This window comes from Notamacropus eugenii, chromosome 2, assembly GCF_028372415.1.
Source record: "Notamacropus eugenii isolate mMacEug1 chromosome 2, mMacEug1.pri_v2, whole genome shotgun sequence".
NCBI lineage: Eukaryota > Metazoa > Chordata > Mammalia > Diprotodontia > Macropodidae > Notamacropus > Notamacropus eugenii.
Genome location: NC_092873.1, coordinates 148,061,662 through 148,089,345, shown reverse-complemented (window position 1 = coordinate 148,089,345; position 27,684 = coordinate 148,061,662). Strand labels below are relative to the sequence as shown.

The 27,684-nt window shown below is 37.8% G+C and overlaps 1 long non-coding RNA gene across 1 annotated transcript in view; it reads left to right on the top strand.

Annotated features, from left to right (window-relative positions):
* Nucleotides 1-3,265: 3,265 nt before the first annotated feature.
* Nucleotides 3,266-27,684, top strand: part of LOC140523712 (uncharacterized) — a 67,830-nt gene continuing 43,411 nt past the window's right edge. The window contains exons 1-2 of the long non-coding RNA XR_011973448.1: nucleotides 3,266-3,359; nucleotides 3,450-3,602. This is a non-coding gene — a long non-coding RNA (uncharacterized lncRNA). The remainder of the gene's footprint in view (nucleotides 3,360-3,449; nucleotides 3,603-27,684) is intronic.

The following is a 27,684-nucleotide window of genomic DNA, read 5'->3' as shown; positions in this document are numbered from 1 at the left end:
CTCTACCTTCTAATAAAGGACTTTCCCAAATGCCTTAGTTGTTAGTTTGACATCCTTCCCTGAATTACCTTATTTATATAGTGTACATTTTTCATTTATTTATCTGTGCACATCTTGCATTCTCTCCGACCCCTCCCCTAGCTGATGTAAGTTCTTTGAAGACAAGAAATCTTGTTTTGGTCTTTGCATCTCTAGCATCTAGCACACTAGCTAGTATATAACAAACACTTATTGAAATGGAAATAGGGCAGAATTGTGTGAACTCTCATACCAGAGCTCATGATCAGGAATGCTTTGCCTTATCTTGTCATATTATATGATTATGATGCAAGCCTTGTTGCACTGGGCAATCTAGAAGGTTAATTTTGGTGATAAATCCAAGGACTTCTGTGAATCACAATCAATAACTTTCAGCTTTGTCTGAGACTAGAGCTTAAGTAGGGAAGAAACTAATGGGTAGGACACGACATAAGACACATTTTCTGCTCTTTGTCAGGGCAGTGAACCATTAGATAAATGGCATTGGGGAAAGTGCAGTGAAATTCCCAATGAACAATTTTGAAAAAAAGAGGGAGAAATAAAAGAAGAAAAAGAAGGTGAGAGGGAGGAAGGCAGGCAGGTAGGAAGGATGGAAAGAGGGAGAAAGAAAGATGGAAGTGAGGCAGGAAGGAAGGCAAGAAGGAAGAAAGAAACGACAGAAAGGAAGAAGGAAAGGAGGAAGGAAAGAAGTATAGTCTCTCTTATAGGTATTTCCTATAAGGGAAGGATCCCTTGGGAGCATTTGTCCCCAATCTGTCCACTCACCAGAACAGCCTAACTCCACCAAAGCTCTATCATGAAATAAAATTGCAGACGCTGTCAGACTCTTTTCCCCTCTCATGTTGATGTTTCCGGAAGATCTGTTACTCTTCTCTTCTGAGAGAAGACGTATTCTTGGAGAAGGCAAATCAAAAATCTGCTGACCAACTAAATTATTTTAGAAGAGTTAAAGTTAAAACAAACTTGTATCCTTGAAGTCTTAAAATGAAGCAGATGTTATTGTAAATGACCATCTTCTTAAATATACATCTCTGTCATTTGGACGTTGGTGAATAGGAACAGGATCACATTTTTGTGGTTCCTAGTTAAACATCTGCTATTCTGCACTACACAGTACTCAATAAGAGCTTATTGAATATTTATTTGGTGCAGAAAACTATATTATGAGGTCAGGCAAGACATTTAAAAGAAACAGAAGAGGTAGTTTCTGCCCTTGAAGAATTTAAAAGTTACTTAAGGGAGAAAAAAAATGTATGTACGGGAAATAAGACAAACTATTATGGAAGTCTTGATGTGCTTTGGCCATCTTCCCCTATATAGTCATAATTGCTATTTAAAGACATGTAGTGCAGTATATATCTTTAGAAATTCTTTTTTGTAGGGTCAAAAGAGTTGGGATAGTTAAGTCAAAGATAGCAGTCCAAGAAGGAGGGAGTGGTGAGAGGTAACCTATGGGATGGTACAGAGGAGTGAATGGGCTCATAGTGTGTAGGAACAGCAATAAGGAAGATAGCTGGATAGAAGGGGAGAAGTCAGTGGCAGCCTAGAAGAGAGTTATGCCAGGAATTATCCCCTGAGATTTGGCCTGTGCCCCTGCAGGCTTTTGGGGAGGGGAGGCAACATGGTTAGGCCATCCTACGTGTGGTGACCTGGGACATAGTAAAGTAGTGACATCATGCCACATAGCACTGACTGGGGAAGCACTGACTAAGGGCAGAAAGAGAGAGTTTCATTGATGCTAATTGTTCAGTACGATGACTCCAGAAGAGCTAAAATTTTACTAAAGATTGTGGAAATGAGATATTTTGGAGAAAACTTAGTTGGTTTTTTCCACTTTTCTTCATATATGTAGTGATGCCATAGCTTTTGGGGGAACTATTATGGTAGCACTTAGAAAATATCTCCACTTTTTTGCTTAAATTTGTTACCAAATAGTTCCTTTAAAAAAAAAATGACTGGTAGAGATAGCTAGGGAGACAGGGAGAGTGGAAAGAGAAGGTGGCAGCTTTCTTGATTTCATGGTTTTGACTTGCCATTTAATTTTATAAGAAATAAAATACATGTCATATTATTTTCTTGGCAAGTTGTTCATATTGCCTCATCAGAGTATATACTAGATACTGCTGAACTCTTACACAATGGCTTCCTTCAATGTTTATATAGTTATGTCAGATTGGAAACTATACTGCTGCACTAATCTTGAATAACTACCACCCTTGAAGTAATCTATATTTAATCTGGAGGCATACAAGAAGCCTTTGTCATTGTTGGAGAACAAAATGCTTGTTCCATTCTAAATGGTAAAAATCTGAGAGCCATACCAATGATATCAATGAGAAAATGACCGTACCTATGCAATGTATCTGCATTTAATGTTATAGACACATTCTTAGCCAGTATAATTTTGTTCATGTCCAGCCTTGCTTATCTTTAAAAATTTCCTGTCACTGATTCAGTCCTGGAGTCCTCACCCTTTTCCCCACAATTTTGGAGCTGTTTTTCCTACTAATATCTATTTGATGGAAGGCAACAATGATTTCTGAGATAGGGTTCAATCATTCGTTATCTAAACAATTTCTTATCACTTTATCATCCTTTAATGGTCCCACCCTTATGGCATTCCAGTCAAATACGCTGGATTCTCTAACCTACTCTCTCATCCCTTTTAGTGTGCAGAGATATCTGCCTACTTCTGGCAATGTGTAGTTTTTTTTCAGAGTTGAGTACCTTCATTTGATTTCTGAGCTGCAAAAGCTGATTATGTGGGCTGCCAGGATAGGGACTGGTACAGGTCATTAGTCTATGTGGTCTCAGCCTAAATGTGCCTCATTAACCAAGGTACTAGATCACTAGTCCTGAGAATTATTTTTTTTCCTCTCTTGTGTTAGGAGACTGCCTGATTAGTTATTCTTGGTAATAATGTAATTAAAGCTAACACTATTACCTTTTGTTGTTTGGAAGGGAAAGCACACTAAATCTTACTTTCCCTACTTGAATAGATGAATAAGCCACAAGAATAGATGGGTTCCAACAAATCATGGGAATGGATTCAGACAATAGCTTTCTGTTGCTGAAAGAGCAAGAACCTCATTACTTCAAAATTAACTTCCCCTTGAGAAAAGGGAGTGAGGGGAAGCATGCACTGACTATTTTCAGAGCTTGAAACATAGAGAAGGCATTTCCAGCCAGCAGGAGGTCTTCCTTAGAAGAAAGAACCAAAGAATTTGATTTGGAGCATGTGAACTGTTTGGGTATAAAGAAAATTGTTTTTTCTCTCTTTCACTCCTCCCTAACTCTCTCCCTGATGGACAAAGAAAGTAGTGAGTGATCTTGCACTTCTCAGTCTTCCTTACTTTTTCTCCTGAAGGGCAGTGAAACAGCTTTCCTTATCTCTCTTTTTTCCTTGTCAGAGAAAACAAGGACAGAGAAGCAAGGTTCACAACAGCTCTGCTTTTCTACAGGAAGCCTTTAGAAGTACCACAAATATGAGTACAAGCACTGCTTTTGGTACCTGGCAGTCAACAGCTCTCAGTCTCTCTGTCAGCCCTCGCTCTCTGCAAATAGTAAGTCCATATACCATCTTGCAGGCTTTATTGAGTTCAAGAGAAGTAATACAGTACCCTCATTTGTTCATGAATATTTGCTGTGTATCTTTAGATTTACTTTTAATACTTATGTTCACAATTTATAGTCATTTTGTTAGATTTGCATATTTGCTACTGAGCTAGAGATGTTCCTGTTGTGCGTTCTCTATCTCTCTGTCTCCATCTCTCTCTGTCTTTCTCTCTGTGTCTCGTCTCTCTCTTCCTCTCTCCCTCCCTCCCTCCCCATCTCTCTCTGCCTGGTTCTATCTATCCTCTGTCTCTCTGTCTCTCTCTGTCTCTTTCTCTCTGTCTCTCAATCTCTTTTACTTTGTTGACATAGGGATTTCTTGGTTAGTAAATTCCCTCTACAAATACACATAAACATCTGCTGTGCGATTTGCAATCTTACAATTGTCCAAGACAGTGAAGTTAGGTGAGTGACTTACTCAGGGTCACAGAGCCAGCATGTGTTAAAGGCAGATTGTAAACCCAGTTCTTCTTGAATCCAAGGCCAGTTTCCATCCATTATGTCATGCTATTCTTCTTGGCCTTGTTAATTCTTACTAAATACCTAATTTACTTTCTTATTCATGTCAGTTCAACCCACTAAGCATATCCATTGCTTAAGATAATAAAAAAAATTCCAAGTCAGAAAAAGTTCTGACTTATTGCAATTTTAGTGTGCCCTAATATCTATAACAATTCTCAGGGAGGAAAGCAGGAAGCTACTAATAATTTGCTGTGAAAGTAAGGACTTTTTGCACTGGGAGACATAAAGTATTTTGATTTGCTTAGCACTTACTACTTAAATCACCTCAGGAAAGTCACTTAAATTCTCTGGGATTCACTTTTTCTCCTCTGTAAGACAGTGGGGAGTGTGGGACAAATCACTTCTGAGCTCTACATCCACGATTTTATTATCCTATGATTAAAAAAAAAGAATGCATGACATCTTGTTTTTAAGGAACTGTATTGCTCAATTGAAATACTAAAGAGTGTGTCAAGGGCATAACTGGAGTAAGCCCATTGCTTCTGAAAGTTAGAGTCAAGGGCTGCAACCTGACAAAATAACATTTGCTTGTAATATCTCTCTATTAATACAAATCACTTCCTCTCCATTTGACAATTTGTTCCAAATTGTTGGCATAATGAAATGTCACATTATTGATGTGACATTATCAAGTTTCATTGTGATTGACCTGATGCCACATTGTTTAGTAAGACAACTGGCTGTTTTCATTCAAAAGCGTTACAAAAAAAGTTTGAAGCGCAAAGAACAATTTGTATTTTGTAAATTGTCTAGGACAAGTCCCACTTTAAAATGGAGGCTTGGCATTATTTAATATGCACAACAAAATAGCTATAGTTTTAACATGATTTTTAGTTGTGTTAAACCTTTAGATATATCTGATTCCAGGTATTTCATCATTTTAACAATTTCCAGCATGTAATAGTTCTTCCATGCTTTGAATGTTTCCTCAGTAAACTTCATTAGGTCCTTTCCTTTTAGGTCAAGTTATAGCCATAAGAAGTTAGTAGGTACTTTGACTGAGAACAGGAAATTTAGAAGGCTCTGACAGTCTTTGTTCCTTTTTCTCTAAGGAAGAAATTAAAATGGCTTGAGTAAGCCTGGTGACAGTCACATGACATAATAGTGTAGGGGATCAAGTGCTTATCAGGAGAGCTTTGCTTCTCCACCTTTGAAAAGAAAGAGAAAGTAGAGACAGGGCTGGTAGGAATGAGATGGGGGTAGGTAAGGAGGTGGGTCTCATGCCTATAATTCCTTGTACTTAGGGAAGCTGGTGGATCTTTTGAGTTTGGGAGTTCTGAGCTGCAGTAGGCCTAAATCTGATTGGATATCCACATTATTTCTCACAAAAAATAAGTGAACTCCCGTGAGCAGCAGACCAGTCTGCCTAAGGAGGGGGGGATATTGCTTCACTCATATGAAAAAAAATAGAGCAGATTAAACCTTCCATGGTAATTGGTATTAGGATCTGCCCTTGGAGATAGCACTTTTGGATAGATAGGTAGATCCACTCTAAAAAGGAAAAAGGAAATAATAAAGAATAGAGGAGATAATACGTCATCCAGTTCACCGTTAGCCATAGGGTGGTACAGATGCAAACCTCCACCAGGATAGATGATTTCCTGACCACAGTATACCCAGAGAAGCTCAATGGGACCCTGCTTTCTGTTCTGATACTCAAACTCACTCTCTTGAACAAGAGCCAATGCTTAGTGAAGTACCCTAAGCAAACCCCAGTCATACAGAAACTAAAATTTCAGCAACTTTACTGAAAGTACACTATACTGGACTACGGAAAACAAAGTTCTAGTCCTAGCTCTGACACTAACCCTGGGTGTCTATTTCTTCTTCTATAAAATGAGCTTGTTGGATAAGAAAATCTTTTAGATCCCTCTAGCTTTAATAGTCTATTTGTATATCATTTGGGCTACATTGGGCTTCATTATAGCTCAGCCTCAATTTCAATAAAAGCTAAATGAGGTGTTTTTTTTTTTTCTGCAGCTAATCACTTCTTTCTGGTGCCTCAGTTTCCTTCTCTTTAAAATGAAGGCGGTGGAGTGAATGATTCTCTCCAGCTCATATATGTATTTTTTAAGGAGAGAGGGAAGGATTGGCTTAAAAGCCTTTTTCAGCCCCCTCCCCAAAGATATCTGTTTTCTATAAAGGTTACAAAAGCATACTTACTCTCAATTAATTGGGCTTCTTGGATATCAGATAGAAAGGAAAATAAAAACAACACCTGACCATAGCACTCAATTACCAAAAATATTCACAGTAGTCAAATATAGCTTTAATCTCCTATATGCCATCCATGTTTTCCTGGCATATGGGATTATATATGTTCTCACACGAATTCCCCATAGGGATTGAGCTTCACTTGATAAAAGCTTTCTTCAATTTTTCCAGGCTTTGGAAGGATAAAAGTGTAATATTTTGTTTATCTGTGATCCTTTCTTCTTCCTATATGGCCAGTCCCTCTTCTTGTCATACAACTATTTCATTATCCATTTTAAGAATCTTATTTAAAATTCCTTCTCACACTCAGCATTTTCCTCTCCATTGACCTCTTGGTGTTACTCATCATAGTCCAGTTGACATCTTGCTGCCAGATAGCAACACCAGTAGAATGCAAATATTACAAAGATGAATCTTTGCTTTTATGGGAAATGGGGGTCAGTAGAGGAGTGTGGCAAACTGGGGAAGACAATGCAACCTGCTCTCCAATTCTTGTTCAACTCTGGGCTTAACTTATTGCTCATTTTTATTGTTTGTCATGAAATGTACAAACTGACAACCTCCTCCAAATCTGGGCAATCAATATTTTTCATTCATTTGGTTATTTCTGTGATTGATTGATTCAGTGATTAGCTCTATGGTATCATTTAACTAACTAATTAATTAATTATCTTTTAGAAAGACATATTTATTAAGGTGGTATAGTAAAACTCCATTCCATATTCTCCTACAAGTAATCTAAAGTCTCCAGTGAAATATGAATTTAAGTTTAGAGGGCACCAGTGGCAAGAGGGATAACTAATAACTTCTGGAACTTCTGCTATTGAAGTTTTCAAGATGTGCTCCATAGGCATGGTGTAACACCTTTTGACTGTTTCTAGAAATGTGAATTTTTGTCGTCTGTCCTTGGATTCAGAAGCAGATATTGTTACCTGTCTGCCATGGCTAAAACGACAATTGAAAGATGGGAAAACATCCAGACCTCTGAAGTTCATAAGACCCTTCTCTGGTTAAGGGCTAAGTGGCAAGGGATTGACAGCAATTATTAAAAGAAGTGTGAGAGGAACAGAGATAGCAGGCAGTATGGTCTTCAGTGCATGTGGGAGAGTCTGAAATACCTCACTCTCATTTCACTCAATAGAAGCAGGACCTAGAAAGATAGTTCTGCTAGATAGTTCTGCTGCTGCTTCTATTAACTATCTTTCTGTGATAGTCAGAAAATAAATTATATGAAGCACTAATTTTTCATCCTTCAAGGTGAATTATTTTCCTGGTTACACTAATGAATCTCCAGATTTTCTCTGCCATGACATAAAACTTTTTCATCCTAGAAGCTCATTACATCCCTGAACTTCAAATATTTGAAGTTCTCAGAAGTACTTTCTGTCCTATGGACTCTTTTTTCTGGATTTTATGAATAGTCCAGAGTTTCATTGGTATCCATGTAATATCAAGAGATGTAGAGGAGGGCTTCCAATAGTTTGAGTGGATACCCTGTGGAGGATTTATGGAATGGTGTATACTTGAGTCATCCAGGAAGGGCAAGCACAAATGAATTATTATTTGCATCATTGGAAGGGATGCCCACATCAGTGAGATCATAGATCTGCTGAGGTAGCAAAGTGCTTTGAAGAAATAAAGGTATATTAGTATATTTATACAATGGCTAATGCATATAAAGAAACATAGCTGAATGATTTGTTTTGAGTTCAGTATAGCATTTTTCCTTTCATGTTTAGAACTCTTCACTTTTGATAATGTCTCTCAACTAAAAAAAACCCTTTCAAATAGCTCCTTATTGCTTATGGAATAAGGTATAAATTCCTGATTCAGAAATTTCAGAATCCTACAAAACAATTAAAAAGCATTTACTAAATATTCACAATGTGTCAAACATATTGTCACTAGAAATACAAGGTAAAAATGAAGCACTTTCATACTTACAGAATGTACATTCTCTAACTTTAATTCATGCTACTTTTCATGTACTATATATAATAGTCAAATCGTACTACTCCCACTGCTCATCCTACTCTTTACCATCTTCCTGTGCTTTAATTCATGCAATTTCTCTTCCTTGCCTTTGTACTTTACATTTCCTCCCCACAAATATGTTGGTTGAATTCTACTCTTTCTCAGATACCACCTCCATTCAATTGTAGAAGCTTTGACTGAGCATTTACAATGGGTCAAGTACTGGGAATACAAAACTAAAAATTAAACAATTCTACATGAAGCTTTATTTGATCTTAGTCCTTCCCCTTCCTCAAATTTCTTGTACCACTATGAGGAAGTGGTGTTGGGATTGGAAGCTCAATTCCGTGTGGACAGTCTCGGGCAGGTAAAGGTGGGAGCTTCTAAATCTTAGAGCTCTCACGAGACCCCCCCAGGAAACGGCAGGGAATCGAGGTGAACCGAGCTATCTCGAGTAATTCTGCCTCTTCCCGTGAGAAACGTGATGGGAGAGAGATCTCCCCGCCCTCGAGATTGTCCCGGATCTGGGCACACCAGTTACCTAACAGCACGGTATTCAGATGCAAACTATGCGGCTGAAGGTTAAGTAGGATTGAGGAAGCCTGAAAGCTCTCTTAGCACGTGAGGAGCCAAGAGGACAGTAGGCTCCGCTTTTCTTCTTTCCTCTCTCCCCTCCCCCTCTCTCCCCGCTTGTACTTCTACTTCCAATCCCTTAAGATCTTAGCCTCCTTAGGAAATCTCCCCCTCTTCCTCCTAAGGAAGACCCCCCTGCACTTGTAACCGAGACCCTGAAATAAAGCTCAACCCTTGTTCGACTCTGGAACGTCCTTTCTCTCATATGAGCATCTGGTTTTGGCCAACCGAAGACCTCGGAGGTGAGGTAAGAAGACTCGGGTAGCCCACAGGCCTCTAGGCCTGGCAAAGTGGTAGATGTTTCCTTTGAACTTATTCCACTCTCCTCTGTATCACAATTATTTGTATTCAGTTAGTTTACCACCTATTAAATTTGAAGTGCCTTAATGGCAAGTTCTCTGTCATATCTCTTTTTGTATCCTCAGAAGATAGGAAGTACTTAATAAATAACTTTGGAATATGAGAAATTATGGAATTACTTCATATTTAAAAATATACTTCTTTCAAAATGCATCTTGGAGTCACTGGCATAAAGTATTTTGTGTGAACTATAGAGGGCTGTTGAGACAACATATTTTTATAATTAAATTCCAAATTTTCAAAACATACATTTGTTTGGATGCTATGATTTTTCAAAGTGATTTCTTAATCTTTATTTTATCAGTTATTTCAAAATACTTTTAAATATCAATTGACTGACATAGTGCCATCATCTACCCTCTGCCAGAGCTTTAGGGAATAATGAGAAAGAATAATAACAAAAAATTTTCTTTTTATAGTTTTAAAATTTTGTACCTTTAAGAATACTTTCACATAATCTATTCAAAGCCTTTACCCTTTCTCTTCTCATATCCACCATACATCTCTTGCTAGGTGGGGTGGGGGTAATAGGGCTTCAACCTGTAATTTCTTTGACAATGGAATCCCCAATAGGGAATCTCCCCCCTTTCAATGCCAGTTGGCAACTTCTTTGAAATGTGTATTCTTAGAGAATTTCCTAGTCCACTGAGAAGTTAGGCAACTTGCCTAGAGTCACACAACAGTAAGCGTCAGAGATGGTACTTGAATATAGATCTTCCTATTTCCAAAGCAAGCTCTCTATTCTCTGTAATATGATACTTCTCAGTGGTATATGATAAGAGGATAAAATGAAAGAATCAATTCATAGTTGTTTTTGCTTTTCCTGAAATGAGAGGCATAGATTTAGAGGTGGGAAAATGTTTTTCATTTTTTCCTTGCATCATCTTTATCCCTCCCATATGCAAAAGTTTTTAAAAAACTGAATGCTAACAGTTACATCTTGATGCTTCTTGCTTTAACTGTACATGTACATTTAAAATCTGTGATTATTGCTTTATTTTACATGAGATTATTGTTGAATTTGTTCCACAGTGCCTTTGGAAATTACTTTTATCTATTCATTGCATTTTGTAATAAGTTTCTTTAGTACTCTGTGATGTATGTCATCTGGAAAATATTTTAAGAGAGTTGATACAGAAGCATAGATGAGAGAAGATATCTGATCTTTGAACTCGGCTGAAAGAAAAAATAGTATATGATCCAAAGTTACTGGTATTTGTGTTAACACTTAAGACCCTCTCACTGATAACAGCTGATGACAATTAATGCTTTTTTTAAGCTGTCCTTAACTCAATGCTATTCAATTCTGAAAGACAGATGAGCATTGATGCTATTATTTGTGATAAAAAGATGAGAAATTTGTCTTAAATAAACAAAGCCTTGTTCAGAAACACCTAACAATGGAGTCTCTACTGTAATGGACAGGCATGGAAAATAAGCATTCTGCCAGAGAATTTCATCATGTTAGTCATAAGAGTTACCAATAAGAAGAATAGGAATGGTAATTTGGCTTTCTGCTAGTATGGAAGACAAGGGTATTTTGCAGTGATTTCCAGAGTATACTACTTGTGTTTCTGTTAGAAAAAAATCAAAACAACTAAAAAAATATTATGATCTCTACACTAAAGCTTTCCAGATTATCAGAGGAAAGGATGTGTTTCTGGAAGGTCTGAAAGAAATGCTGTAAAGAGAAAATGTAAACGAAACAGACTTTGAAGAGGCATTGGGGAATTCTAATCTGTGCCAGATTGGGAGTTGTTGTTGTTGTTGTTGTTCAGTCATGTATGATTCTTCATGACCCCATGGACCATAGAATGCCAGGTCCTTCTATCTTCCACTGTCTCCCAAAGTCTGTCCAAACTATATTCATTGCTTCCATGATACTGTCTATCCTTTTCATCTTCTCCTATCCTCTTTTTTTTGCCTTCAATATTTCCAAGATCAAGATCTTTTTCAATGAATCCTCTCTTCTCATGATGTGGCCAAAGTATTTAAGCTTCAGCTTCAGTATTTGATCTTCCAGTGAAGAGTCTGAGTTAATTTCTTGGAATATTGACTTATTTGACCTTCTTGCTATCCCAAGGAATCTCAGAAGTCTGCATCACTACAATTCAAAAATATTGATTCTGCAGCATTCAGCTTTTCCTAAAAGTTCAACTCTCACCACCATACATCAATACTGGAAAAACCATAGCTTTTACAACGTGAAACTTTGTTGGCAAGATGATGTCTCTGCTTTATAGTATTTCAACTAGATTTGCCATAGCTTTCCCACCAGGGGGCAAGCATCTTATAATTTCATAGCTGCAGTTGCTATCTGCAGTGATCTTTGAGACCAAGAATATAAAATCTGACATTACTTCCATGTATTCTCCCTCTAGTTGCCAGGAAGTGATAGGACCAGTTGCCAAGATCTTAGGTTTGCTTTTTTTTTTTTTTTTTAATGTTAAACTTCAAGCCAGTTTTTATACTCTCCTCTTTCAACCTCATCAAGAGAATTCTTAATTCCTTTTCACTTTCTACCATCAAAATGCTGTCATTTGCATATCTGAGATTATTAATGTTTCTCCTGGCAACTCTAGTTCCTGCTTTCGATTCTTCCAGTCTGGCATTTCTTATGATGCACTCTGCATATAAACTAAATGAATAAGGTAATAAAATAAAGTCTTGTACTCTTTTTTCAGTCTTAAACCAATCAGTTGTTCCATGTTCAATTCTGTTACTTCCTGGTTTGCATATAGGCTCCTCAGGAGACAAGTTAGATGATTTGGTACTCCTATATCTTTGAGAAATTCCTATATTTCATTGTGATCTACACAGTCAAAGGCTTTAGTGAAGTCAACGAATCAGAAATATATGCTTCCCCTTGCTTTCTCCATAATCCAGCAAATATTGGTGATTTGGTCCCTAGTTCTTTTGCCTCTTCAAAAACCAGCCTGTACTTATAGCAATCCTTGGTTCATATATATTGCTGAAACATAGCCTGCAGAATCTTAAGCATAACCTTGTTGGTGTGAGAAATGAATGCAATCATTTAGTAATTTGAACATTCTTTGGCATTGTCCTTCTTTAAGGTTGGGATGTAACCTCATTTTTTCCAATTCAGAGACTACTGTTGAGTTTTCCAAATTTGCTGGCATATCGAGTGCAGCACATTAACATCACTTCAAATAGGTAAGTTGGAATTCTCTCATCTTGGTTAGCCTCACTGTTAGCAGAGCTTCCTGACTTTCTTGACTTCATTCTCAAGGATGTCTGGCTCTAGATCAGTAAGTACACCATCATAGTTATCAGTGATATTAAAATCTTTCTTGTAGAGTTCTTCTGTATATTCTTGCCACATCTTCTTAATCTCTCCTACTTCTGTTAAGTACCTACCATTTTTTCCTCTTATCATGCCTATTTTTGTATGAAGAGTTCCCCTGATATCTCTAATTTTCTTGAAAAGAATTCTTATCTTTTCCATTCTATTGTTTTCTTTTGTTTTTTGCATTGTTCCTTAAAGAAAGCCTCCTTATTTCTCCTCACTATTCTCTTAAATGTTGCATTCAGTTAAGCATGTCTTTCCCTTTGTCTATTCCATTTAGCTGTCTTACTTTCCTTAACTATTTGTAAAGTCTCATCAGACAGTTATTTTGCTTTCTTGCTCTTCTTTTCTTTGGAATGCTTGTTGTTGTTATCTCCTGTACAATATTGTGAGTCTCACCCATAGCTATCCCAGCACTCTATCTATCAGATCTAATCCCTTAAATCTATTCATCATTTCCACTTCATGTTCATATTTTTCTTTTTTCTCCTCTTTTTAAAAATTTGTTTATTTATTTTTAGTATTCAACATTCATTTCCACAAGATTTTGAGTTCCAAATTTTCTTCCCATCTCTCCCCTCCTCCCACCCCAAGAGACTGTGCATTCTGATTATCCCTTCCCCTAATCTTTCCTTATCCCCATCTTCTCTCTCTTCTTGTAGGGCAAGATGGATTTCTATGCCCCATTAGCTGTATTTCTTGTTTCCCAATTGCATGTAAAAACAATTATCAACATTCGTTCCTAAAACTTCGAGTTCCAACTTCTCTCCCTTCTTCCCTCCCCACCCATCCCCACTGAGAAGGCAAGCAATTCAATATAGGATATACATGTATAATTATGCAAAAGACTTCCATAATATTCATGTTGTCAAAGGCTAACTATATTTTCCTCCATCCTATCCTGTCCCCCATTTATTCTATTCTCTCTTTTGACCTTGTCTCTCCCCAAAAGTAATTACTTCTAATTACTCCCTCTTTCCATTTGCTCTCTCTTCTATTATCCCCTCACACTCCATTTCTCCCCTACTTTCTTGTAGTGTAAGATAGATTTTCATACCAAATTGAGTGTGCATGTTATTCCCTCCTTAAGGCAAATGTAATGAGAGTAAAGTTCACTTTTTCCTCTCAACTCTTCCCTTTTCCCCTCCATTGAAAAAGTTTTTTCTTGCCTCTTTTATGAGAGATTATTTGCCCCATTCTATTTCTCCCTTTCTTGTCCTGTTATATTCTTCTCTTATCCCTTAATTTTATTTTTTTAGATATTATTCTTCCTATTCAACTCACCCTATGCCCTCTGTCTATATGTTTATAATCCCTCCAACTAGCCAAATACTAAGAAAAGTCTCAAGAGTTACAAATATTATTTTTCCATGTAGGATTGTAAACAGTTCAACTTTAGTAAGTCCCTTATGATATCTCTTTCCTGTTTACCTTTTCATACTTCTTTTGATTCTTGTGTTTGAAAGTCAAATTTACTACTCAGCACTGATTTTTTTCATCAAGAATACTTGAGGCGGAGCCAAGATGGCGGAGTAGAAAGACGCACATACACATAGCTCCGAACTCACAACCCACAGAACGGCTAGAGGGGAGTAACTTACGGCGAATTCAGCACCCAGAGGCCATGGAATATTGGAGCGAGGGAGATTTCTGTTCCGGAGAGACCTGCAAACCTCTCGCGGGGGGTCCTTCGCGCTGCAGACTGGGCTCCGGGACTGGGAGCTGAGTGCAGCCCTGCAGCGGCCGCGACACCATGAGGAAAAGATCCGAGTGGGCTACGGGGACGGGATCTCCTGTGGCCACGCGGGTCCCTCCACCCACAGAGGGAACTGCAAACCTCTTGCAAAAGGTCCGTTGCGCTGCAGACGCGGAGCCCAGCCCAGACCTGCGGCGGCCTCGGCTCCGAGAGGTACAGATCCGAGCAGGCTTCAGAGACGGGATCTCCAGTGGCGGTACAAGCCCCTCCACCCACAGGTGATAAGGGTCGGTGAGAGAGTCTCTTTGGCGGCTTGAGAGGGGAGTGGGGTGCCCCCATGGCTCGGGCCCCCCCGGGAGATAGAAGCTGAGAGGCGGCTGCAGACAGGGGCTCCCCAAGTGGGTGGGAGCCTGGATCCATTGTGGAAGGTCTGTGCATAAACCCCCTGAGGGAACTGGGCCTGAGAGACGGCCCTGCCCTGACCTGACCATCTGAACTTAATTCTCACACTGAATAGCAGCCCTGCCCCCGCCAAAAGCCCTAAGGCGGGAAGCAGCATTTGAATCTCAGACCCCAAACGCTGGCTGGGAGGACCAGGAGGCGAGGTGGGTGTGAGGAGAATATTCAGAGGTCAAGCCACTGGCTGGGGAGAATGCCAAGAAAAGGGAAAAGAAATAAAACTATTGAAGGGTACTTTATCGGAGAAAAGACACTTCCTCCCTTCCTTTCTGATGAGGAAGAACAATGCTTACCATCAGGCAAAGACACAGAAATCAAGGCTTCTGTGTCCCAGCCCACCCAATGGGCTCAGGCCATGGAAGAGCTCAAAAAGAATTTTGAAAATCAAGTTAGAGAGGTGGAGGAAAAACTGGGAAGAGAAATGAGAGGGATGAAAGAGAAGCATGAAAAGCAGATCAGCTCCCTGCTAAAGGAGAACCAAAAAAATGTTGAAGAAATTAACACCTTGAAAACTAGCCTAACTCAATTGGCAAAAGAGGTTCAAAAGGCCAATGAGGAGAAGAATGCTTTCAAAAGCAGAATTAGCCAAATGGAAAAGGAGATTCAAAAGCTCACCGAAGAAAATAGATCTTTCAAAACTGGAATGGTACAGATGGACGCTAAGGACTTTATGAGAAAGACAGATATCACAGAACATAGCGTGAAGATTCGAAAAATGGAAGATAATGTGAAATATCTTATTGGAAAAACAACTGACCTGGAAAATAGAATCAGGAGAGACAATGTAAAAATTCTGGGACTACCTGAAAACCATGATCAAAAGAAGAGCCTAGACATCATCTTCCATGAAATTATCAAGGAAAACTGCCCTGAGATTCTAGAACCAGAGGGCAAAATAAATATTCAAGGAATCCACAGAACACCGCATGAAAGAGATCCAAAAAGAGAAACTCCTAGGAACATTGTGACCAAATTCCAGAATTCCCAGGTGAAAGAGAAAATATTGCAAGCAGCTAGAAAGAAACAATTCAAGTATTGTGGAAATACAATCAGGATAACACAAGATCTAGCAGCCTCTACATTAAGGGATCAAAGGGCATGGAATAGGATATTCCAGAAGTCAAAGGAACTAGGACTAAAACCAAGAATCACCTACCCAGCAAAACTGAGTATAATACTTCAGGAGAAAAAAATGGTCTTTCAATGAAATAGAGGATTTTCAAATTTTCTTAATGAAAAGACCAGAGCTGAAAAAAAAATTTGACTTTCTAACACAAGAATGAAGAGAACCATGAAAAGGTGAACAGCAAAGAGAAGTCATAAGGGACTTACTAAAGTTGAACTGTTTACATTCCTACATGGAAAGACAATATTTGGAACTCTTGAAACATTTCAGTATCTGGGTACTGGGTGGGAATACACACACACACACACATGCACACACACGCACATACATAGAGACGGAGTACACAGAGTGAATTGAAGAGGATGGGATCATACCTTAAAAAAAAATGAAATCAAGCAGTGAGAAAGAAATATTGGGAGGAGAAAGGGAGAAGTTGAATGGGGCAAATTATCTCTCATAAAAGAGGCAAGCAAAAGACTTATTAGTGGAGGGATAAAGAGGGGAGGCAAGAGAAAAACATGAGGTCCATCCCATCACATTCCACTAAAGGAAAGAATAAAATGCACACTCATTTTGATAGGAAAACCTATCTCATAATACAGGAGAGTAGGGGACAGGGGCACAAGCAGGGTGCGGGGGAGGATGGAGGGGAGGGCATGGGGAGGAGAATGCGATCCGAGGTCGACACTCATGGGGAGGGAAAGGATCATAAGAGAATAGAAGTAATGGGGGACAGGATAGGATGGAGGGAAATATAGTTAGTCTTATACAACACAACTAGTATGGAAATCATTTGCAAAACTACACAGATTTGGCCTATATTGAATTGCTTGTCTTGCAAGGGGAAGGGGTGGGGAGGGAGGGAGCTAAAGAAGTTGGAACTCAAAGTGTTAGGATCAAATGTAATGTTCTTACCACTGGGAAATAAGAAATACAGGTTAAGGGGTCAAGAAAGCTATCTGGCCCTATAGGACAAAAGAGAAGACGGAGACAAGGGCAGAGAGGGAGGATAGAAGAGAGAGTAGATTGGTCACAGGGGCAATTAGAATGCTTGGGTTTGGGGGGGGAGGGGATAAAAGGGGAGAAAATTTGTAACCCAAAATTGTGTGAAAATAAATGTTAAAAGCTAAATAAAAAAAAAAAAAAGAATACTTGAAAGTCCTCTATTTCATTGAATGACCATTTTTTCCTCTGGAGTACTATCCTCAGTTTTGCTGGGTAGGTGATTCTTGGTTTTAATCTTAGTTCCCTTGATTTCTGGAATATCATATTCCAAGTCCTTTGATCCTTTAATGTAGAAGCTGCTAGATCTTGTGTTATCCTGATTGTATGTTCACAATACTAGAATTGTTTCTTTCTGATTGCTTGCAATATTTTTTCCTTGAACTGGGAACTCTGGAATTTGGCTACAATATTCCCAGGAGTTTTTCTTTTTGGGATGTCTTTCAGGAGGTGATCAGTGGATTCCTTCAATATTTATTTTGCCCTCTGGTTCTAGAATATCAGGGCAGTTTTCCTTGATCATTTCATGAAAGAAGATGTCTAGGCTCTTTTTTGATCATGGCTTTCAGGTAGCCCCATAATTTTTAAATTGTTTCTCCTGGATCTATTTTCCAAGCTAGTTGTTTTTCAAATGAGATATTTCACATTGTCTTCAATTTTTTCATTCTTTTGGTTTTGTTTTGTAATTTCTTGGTTTCTCATAAAGTCATTCACTTCCATATGCTCCATTCTAACTTTTAAAGAACTATTTTCTTCAGTGAGCTTTTGAACTTTCTTTTCCATTTGGCTAATTCTTCTTTTTAAAGCATTCTTCTTCTCACTGGCTTTTTGGTCCTCTTTTGCCATTTGGGTTAGTCTATTTTAAAGGTGTTATTTTCTTCAACATTTTTTTGAGTCTCCTTTAGCAAGCCATTGACTCACTTTTCATGATTTTCTTTCATCACTCTCATTTCTCTTCCCAATTTTTCCCCCACCTCTCTTACTTGATTTCCAAAATCCTTTTTGAGCTCTTCCATGGCCTGAGACCATTCCATATTTATTTTGGAGGCTTTGAATGTAGAAACATTGACTTTTATGTCTTCCTCTGATGGCATACTTTGTTCTTCCTCATCTGAGAGGATAGAAGAAAATACCTGTTCAGCAAGAAAGTAACCTTCTATAGTCCTGTTTTTTACCTTTTTGGGGCATTTTCCCAGCCTGTTACTTGGCTTTTGAGTCTTTTGTCAAGTGGAGGGTATACTCAAGGGACCTGTAAATTCTCAGTTCCTCCAAGGTGGCACAATTGAGGGAGAGGAGTAAACTCCTGGCCTGCACTCTGGTCTGGGAATAACCTCAAACTTTTCTGCCCAGGATCTGTGAGTAGGCTTCCCTCTCTACCATCACCACCAGCTCCATCATGCCAGAGTTCCTCCTTACCCCAGGACTGCCACTCAGAACTGAAACCCAGATCAGCAGGTTGATTCCTCCAGGGTTTTTAGGCCAAGAGCTCCAAAAGGGGATGCTGCTGCAGCGATTTCCGCCACTCTGGGGTCTGGGCTAGGACTGCATCCTGCTCCCTTCTCTCCCAGATGAAAGAGCTTTCTCACTGACCTTTGAAACTATCTTTGGCATTTGAGGGCTGAGATATCTGAGAACCACAGCTGCTACTCATAATTCTGCACCCTAAAGCCTGCTCCAGACATATTGTGCTGCATGGTAAAGACTAGGCTCTGCTCTGCCCTGAGCCTGGTGTGATAGACCTTTGCTGTCAGTCTTCCAGGCTGTCTTGGGCTGGAAGTCTCTTTTACTCTGTCATTTTGTGGGTTCTGCTGCTCTAGAAATTGTTTAGAGTCATTTTGTACAGGTGTTTTATGCTCTATGGTGGGAGAAGTACAGCAGGTCCATTTTTTTCTACTCTGTCATCTTGGCTCTTCTCCTCTCCTCTTCATATTCGTAAGGGACTTTAATTAGATCATACCTATATGGTTTGATGGTTTCCCCTACTTTCTTCAATTTGAGTCTGAATTTTGCAACAAGAAGGTCATGATATGAGCCGTAGACAGCTCTAGAGCTTGTCTTAACTGACTTTATAGAATCTCTCCACCTTTGCTTACAAAGTATATAATCAATCTGATTCAATATTGACCTTCTGGTGATGTCATGTTTAGAGTCTCCTTTTGAGTTGCTGAAAAAGAGTGTTTGCTATGACCAGCAAGTTATCTTAACAAAACTCTATTAGCCTCTGCCCTGCTTCATTTTGTACTCAAAGGCTTACATTACCAATTTTCTTTTGATTTCCTACTTTGGTATTCCAATTCCCTATGATGAATGTGACATTTTTTGATGTTATTTCTAAAAGTTATTGTAGGTTTTCATAGAATTGATCAACTTTGGCCTCTTTGACATGAGTGGTTGGAGAACAGACTTGTATTACTGTGATATTGGACAGTTTGACTTAGATTCAGACAGATATTCTTTTGTCATTTTTTTAGATTATATCCAAATACTGCTTTTCTTATTCTTTTACTGACTAGGAGGGCTACTCAGTTTCTTCTAAAAGATTCTTATGCACAGTAGTATGTATAATGATCACCTGAATTATATCGACCCATTCCTATCCATTTGAGTTTACTAACACAGAAGGTGCTGACGTTTATTGTTTCCATCTTCTGTGTGATCACAACCAACTTACCTTAGTTCACAGATCTTACATTTCTGATTCTTTTGCAACATTGAAGAAGAGTAATGGAGACAAACTAGATTAAGTGACTTGTCTAGGGTAATATGGCTAATAAGGGTCTGAGGCTGGATTTGAACTCATGAAGATGAATCTTTCTAATTTCAGGCCTGACCCTCTATCCACTATACCACCTACCTGCCCAAAACTAGATGCTGTTGTTGTTCAGTTGTGTCTGTCTGAGTCTTCATGACCCCATTTAGAATTTTCTTGACAAAAATACTGCCACTTCCTTGTCCAGCTCATTTTGTAGATGAATAAGTGAAGTAAACAGAGTTAAGTGACTTGCTCAGAGTCACACAGACACTAAGTGTCTAAAACAAGATCTGAAGTCAAGAAGGTAAGTCTTCCTGACTTCAGATCTGGCACTCTATCCACTGTACCACCTACCTGCCCTTGGGAATGTGGAAGAGAATATAACACACAGGTGCAGGGGCATGTCCCTAGATGTTTGAAGCTAGGTAATTGATCTGGTACTTTTCCCCTAGAGGAAAGTGTTGGAGCTTCTGAGGAGGAGGAGTTTTTTTCTCTTCCAAGGAATCATTATGGGTCCATGAGTGCCACCAAGGGAAATATCAACCAGTACTAGTCAAAAGAAGAAGATATGACATTATTGGTCAAAGCCTTCTTAATGAAGCAGATCAAGACACACCTACTCTATTTTGATCTGACATGAACAATAGAAAGGTTTTTCTTCCATGGGTTTCTATTTGGAACATGACAGAACAACTCCTGAGATTTATCAAATCTGATGACTACCTAACCATTTCTAGTGATTCAAAAGGTGATTACACTCTCTGAAAGAACAGAAAAACCATTGTTAGCATATTTGAAATATTGGACAATAAACCAAATACCCTAAGGACACAGATAGTGTTTAGTCACTACAATAGAATGAAAGTAAGGGTTTCAGAAGAGAACGGAAATTCAGAAAGTGAAGAGCTACTTACAGCATTTTCAGAGGACAGGATTTAGATTTCTGGATCACACTGAAACATAAGAAGGATGAGGTCTTAAACAGGAATGAATCACACCTAATATGTTTTCAGGGAGTCTTGTGAATCTGATGAAAATAGAGGGGGAAGAATAAAACTTTACTTTTGTTCTTGTTCAGTCATTTTAGTTATGTCTGACTCTTCATGAATTCATTTAGGGTTTTCTTGAAGAAAATACTGGAGTGGTTTGCCATTTTTTTCTCCAGCATATTTTATAGATGAGGAAGTGAAGGAAACAGGCGTAAGTTTCTTGTCCTGAGTCCCAAAGCTAGTAACTGTCTGAGGCCAGAATTGTACTTGTAACAGCAAGGAAAGTCGAATATTTGGTTGTTTTCTTTTTGGAGTTCAGTTTCCCAGGCTTAGGCTAAATCATGAGCATCTGAAGGTTCAGTCTCTTTCAAGCCCTGATAGTTCACAACTGTGCTGAGTCACTTAGGTTTCATGCTTACTGACTCTGAGCCAATGAGGAGCTGAGTGCTTGTTATATATATCCTGAGGTGAGGCTTTTCTTTGGGGGTCACTCTTTGGAGGAAGGTTCATATACCAGATGAGACTCTGGTTAAGGAAACCCCCAGCTTTGAAAACCCAGATGTTGATGCTTCTTTCTCTGGTAACTCTGTATATGTGTAATTGGATATTGGAGCTGTCTGTTGATCTGTGATGTACGTATTGCTTATGGTCAGACAGTTAGAACTCTGTCTGTTGGTCATTATTTCTTTGCTTATATTTTCTCTGTTTTGAATGTAATTTAAAAAGATTGTTGACTCTTTAAACAGCTATCTTACCTAGTAATGCAGATCCAAAAACCTGTACTAGCAAGCCATCCTGGGTATGCCAGTGTGTTACAGCACTCAAGATGAGTTTTCCTGACTCTAGGTCTGGCTCCCTGTCCACTATGTCTTGGGTACAAACTTTATTGCATATGCATATACAGACACAATCAGTCAGATATTATATGTGAAAGACAGCATAGCTTTAGTGGATAGAGTTGGCCTCAAAGCAAGGAAGACATAGGATCAAAACCTGCCCATGAGACTTATGTATACCATATGACTCTGGACAAATTTAACCTCCCAGTGTTCTAAACAACACTAACATTGTAGCAGAGAGGGTGATTTATTACAGTAGATAGATTTTCATCATCTAGGAGTTCTTTATACTGATAAAATCATAGATCCAGACCAGTCCCTATCACCCTCCCATGTATGTGTGTATGTGTATATTTCTAGATGCCAGAAAGAGTAGAAGGAATATTAGTGAGAAAACATTAGTAGAGAGGACCAGTAATTCACAGAAGACAATATCCAGGGAGAGAATCAGGACTTTTGATGCTGATACATACAGTATGGCTAGTAAATTAGATAAACTAGAAATCCTAGGTAGCAGAGTACATAGAGAGCTAATAAATGCAAGTTGACTTACTGAAGTAGGAAAACTTAGTTTGAATCTTGCCATAGACACTTGTCGGCAGTGTTATGCTGGGTAAACCACTAAGCCACTTTTAGGATCAGTTTCCTCATCTGTAAAAAGATTTAATAATGGGACCTACTTCTCAGGGTTGTTGTGAGGATCAAATGAAATGAAATGACTAAAGTGCTTATAAATTTTAAAGTGATACATAAATGACGGCTATTATTTTCTTATTTAATCAACCAGCACTAATTTTTTAGGGCCTACTATGTGCAAAGCATTATACATAGGGACTTGAATTACAAATAAAAAATTGGAATAATCCTTACTCACAAAAGTCTTAAATTCTAATGGAGTAGACAAGAAGTACATATGTATATGTATAACATATAATGTATATGTATGTGTATGTGTATATCTATATACACACATATATACATGCATGCATACATGCATATATATATATACACATACATATAGAATACATATTAAGAAAATAAATGTAAGGCCTATTCCCATTCTGCAGTTGATAAATGGTCCAAGATATGAACAGCAAGTTTTCAGAAGAAGAAATCAAAGCTTTCAATAGTCATACAAAAATGCTCTAAAGCACTAATAATTAGAGAAACGAATATTAAAGCAACTCTGAGGTACAACTTTATACTTATCAAATTGGCTGAAATGACAGGAAAAAATAAGTAAATCTGGAAGAGATATGGGAAAATAGGTACATTAATGCATTGTTGGTAGAACTGTAAACTGATCCAACCATTCTGGGGAAGAATTTGGAACTATGACCAAAGAACTATAAAATCATGCATATTCTTTGACCTTGCAATACCACTACTTGTTCTGCACCCAAAAGAGATCAAAGAAAAAGGGAAAGACTGTACAAGTGTCTATTGCTGCTCTTTTTGTGGTGGCAAAAAAATTAGAAACTGAGGGAATGCTCATCAGTTGGGGACTAGATGACCAAATTGTGTTATATGATTGTGATGGAATACTGTTGTGCTGTAAGAAATGATGAAGGTGACTGTTTCAGAAAAGCTCAGGAAGATTTACATGGATTTATGCGTAGTGAAGTGAGCAGAGCCAGGAGAATGTTATATACAGTAACAATGCTATAATGATGATAAATAATGAAAGACAACTACTCTACCAATACAATGATTTAAGACAATCATGAAGGATTCATGGTAGAAAATGCTATCCACTTCCAAAGAGAGCACTGATGAATTCAGTACAGATTGAAGCATATTGCTTTTCACTTTATTTTTTCTTGATTTATTTTATTTTGTAATAAGGTTAATATGGAAATATTCTTTGCACAAGAAGGTGATGAGGAAGGGAGAAAATTTGGAGCTCAAAATTTTAAAAAAGTAAAAAAAATGCATTTTAAAAGGAAGCAAATACAAATAAATAGTTTTATACAAGGTATTTCAGAAAAAAAGCTTCATGTAGAATGTTCTTTTTAAACTTTTCTTGAGGGAAGTTAAGGATTCAATGGTATAGAAATGATGAGGGAGTACATTTAAAACTGGGAGACAATCTGTGTAAAGACATGGAAACAGAAGATGAAGTATTCTGTTTGAGAAACAAAAAGAAGGCAAATTTTTCTGGATTACAGAGTGAGGGAAGGAGTATGATGCTCAGTGAGACTAGAAAGAAAGGCTAAGATTAGGTTTTCCAAAGCTTTAAAAGGTAACGAGGTCTAATGTTCCTCCTATGGTATCATATTATCTCCTTTTAAGTTGGAAGGACACATTTGCTGACAGAATTCAAAGGTTCTGTAAAGGCTAGCATGATGAGCCAAATTTAATAAGAAAAAATAGAAATGAATATATAAACATGATTCAAAGATGAACTTTGCAAGTACAGAATATGGGATGCAGGGAGAGACAACAATTCACGTGGAAGAGATTTGAGAATTTTAGTGGACAACGAACTCACCATATATCAACATTGTTACATGGCCCCCAGAAGTCTCCTAATTCTATCCTGGGCTTCATTAAGCAAAGCATAGTATACAGGACTAAGGAGGTGATAAGCTCACTATTCTTTATCTTGAACATATTACATAAGGAATATTGCATTCAATTTAGATCGCCATATTTTCAGGAAGGCTAGAGGAGGTCAGTCAAAGTGGTGAGGGGTTGGAAATCATGAGTATTTGACAAAAGAATTAAGAATGTTTAGGCTGATGACAAAAGGGGGAGATGAATGTTGTCCTTGTGTATTTTAAGGATGGCCATATGGAAGACAGATTAGATTTGTTCTCCTTGGCCTTTTATAGCAGAACTAGGAACAATGGGTAGAAGTTGACCTGGTTTTCTGGTTAATGTAAGGATATATGTTCTAACAAAGTTCAAGCTGATAAAAAAAAGTGGAATGAATCCATTCTTATGAAATACCTAAGCATAGGACTTAATTGATCATCAGAGAATTCATACTGAAGAGAAATATTAATGTAATGGTTATGGGAAAACTTTTCTTTAGAGTCAATGCTTTACTCAACTTATAAGGGATACGGAGTTAGGAAGAGGCCTTGACTGGGATTTAGCTGGTATCAAGGAAACTCCATCTACTAAAGAAAGTCAGTGCCTTATTCACCACTCAGATTATAGTAGTGAAACATTTTGAAAATATAATTGTTTTTTCTATTTATAAAATTGCATCAGTACGTACTGATGAGTTGCACAGAGGCATCACTCTATTTTTATATCTTTCAGTTAATCTAGTATGATTTTGACATATTCATTGGCACAGGAATGGGAGCAAACCTTATGGAAAGAGAGATTTAAGATTCATTTTGCTCAGTTGAATCAAAATAATTTTTTTACAAACAACCAATAAACTAGAATCTTTTGGTCCCTATACTCTTAAGTCAGGGTGATTGTAATAATTTAGTTTACTGTGAAATATCACTTGTGAAAGCCTGTTTGTCCTTTTCTGATATCTTTATAAAGGGTACTACCTTTGGTAGGTGTGTAGATTACTCTCAGGTATATTTGGGGTATTCAGGGAGGACTAGCACCTTTGGTGTGGGTACTTGCTAAGTCCAATCTGTGCATTCAAGGGACTTACATTCTATTAGAGGAGATAATATAGACATAATATATTAGTATATAATAAAGAGAAGCAAGGTAGCCTTGAATGAGAAAGTACTAGCAGCTTAGAGGAATAGGAAAAGCCTTCTGGACATAGACTCACTTAAGTTGAATCTTGAAGGAAGCCAAGCAATCCAAGAAGCCAACATGAAGAGAGAATGAAGGAATTCCAGGAATGAGAATTTAGCACTATGTTACTATATGTTCCCCATTCATGTGATGGGGAACACAGTGCTAGAACATAGTAAAAGAAGACAGAGTATTGTATATAGCAAGCAAGACAGGATGAGTGGAGTGTAGAGTGTGTGGAGGGAAGTAACAATTAAGGGAATTAGAAAGGCAGAAAGAGACCAGATTGTGATGAATTTTTTGTTTTGTTTTGTTTTGTGCCAAAGGAATTAATTTATGTCCTATAAGCAACCAGAGAATAACCTATTCAGTTCTACACTATGCTTGATTGTCATTCTATTTCCACTTATGCAACGTCAAATCCTAAACCTGGATTGTTCCCACCATCTTTCTCCATCACTTCTCATATGCTACTAAATGGAGTTGAGTCCATTATAAATTTATACTATATAATTCCACATAGACCCTCACTGTAGCAAGGTATTCCTTTTATTCCTACATAATTGATTCACTAGGCTATACACCACAGCAACTCTCCAAAAACATCTCTCAAACCTCCTATATCATTCACTCCTCACAGTTTAAGACCCTGCCTCATCCTTTACATATATGTATATATGTATATATGTATGTATATATATATATATATATATATATATATATATATATATATGCTATTAGATCTTTCTTGGCATTCCTCATTTCACAATTCCTTGACATAATCCTATATTTTCTTTCCCCTTATTCCAACCACTAATAAAGAAGTGGTCTTTCCACTATCAGGGCCAATCCTACTCATATCTTCAATTCCACACCTTCCTTTCTTCTGTTGCAAATTGCCCCAATAGCCATCCTCTCTTTTATCCCAGTCTTTAATCTAATTCACAACTTTGTTCCTTTACTATTGTCTAAAAACACTCTAAAGTCTCCTCGTCCTAAAAACACCCTCAAAAGACCCTATCAGACCTGAAGGCTATCATCTCATATTCATCTTCCCTTTCTGGGTCAAACAATTTTAAAAAATTGTGCAGAATCATTCTCTTGTCTTACCTTTGTTTCATTTTCTTCTTAATCTACTACAGTCTGGCTTTTGTACACATCATTCAAATGAACCTCCCTTTTCCAAAGTCACCAATGATCTACAAATTACCAAACCAATGATCTATTCTCAGTGCTCATTCTCCTAGATGTCTCTTCAATGTTTAACACTATTGATCACAATTTCCTGCTAGATACTCTGTTCTCTCTGAATTTTCATTACCCTGGCTTCTCTTCTCTATCTCAGCACTCTTTCTCAGTCTCAAAGAATATATTCATCCATGTCATTACAGCTAATTGTAAGCATAACCCCAAGTTTCTCAACTGAGGCTTCTCCTCTCTATATCTGCCTTTTGACTTGGTAACCTTACCAGTTTTCAAGGATTCAATTTTTTATTTTCAAGTACATGATTCTCAGATCCATGACCCTATTCTTTCTCTTGAACTCCAGTCTCATATCACCAAATGCCTCCTGGACATTTCAAATTGTAAGATCCACCTTAAATTTAGCAGGTGCAATACTTAATATATTTTTCCGAAAGGATTCTTTTAAACTTTCCTATTTCTTTCAAGGGCACTGCCATCCTCCTAGTCACCCAGGTTTACAAAGTTGATGTCATCCTCTAGTCTTCATTCTCACAGAATCTGAGAATTGGAAGGAATCTCAGAGGCTATCCTACTAGCAAAAGCAATCATCATTATAACATACCTGACAAGTCATCACCCAGAGGATGCTCATGGAAGAGAATCTACCACTTTTCTAAGAAACATATTCCCTGCTTTGTTTATTAGGAATTTTTCCCCCAACACAAACCCACACAAACTCGACTCCTTTAAATGTACACATACTGCTTCTGATTCCACCCTTTCAGACCAAATATAAAAAAGTGTAATCCCAGCTAACTTTGATAGACATGGCCCTTCTTAGCAATGCAAGGTTCTAAGACAACTCCAAAAGACTCATGGTAGAAAATGCTATCCACATCCAGAGAAAGAATTACCGAGTCTGAATACAAATTGGAGCACACTATTTACTCTCTTTTTGTTTTGTTTCTTCTTACTCATAGTTTATTCAATTGGTTATTATTCTTCTTTGCAACATGACTAATGTGAAAATATGTTTCATGTAAATGTATATGTAGTCAATATTGGATTGTCAATATCGGATTGCCAATATCGGATTGAATGTGTCTTTGGGAGGTGAGAGGGGAGAAGAGAGTGAGGGGGAGAAAATTGGAACTCAAAAGCTTTTGGAACTAAATGTTGTAAACTAAAAATAAATAAATTTTAAAAAAAGAAAATAGAAGTCTAACCCCTCTTCCATGTGACAGTCTGTCAAACACTT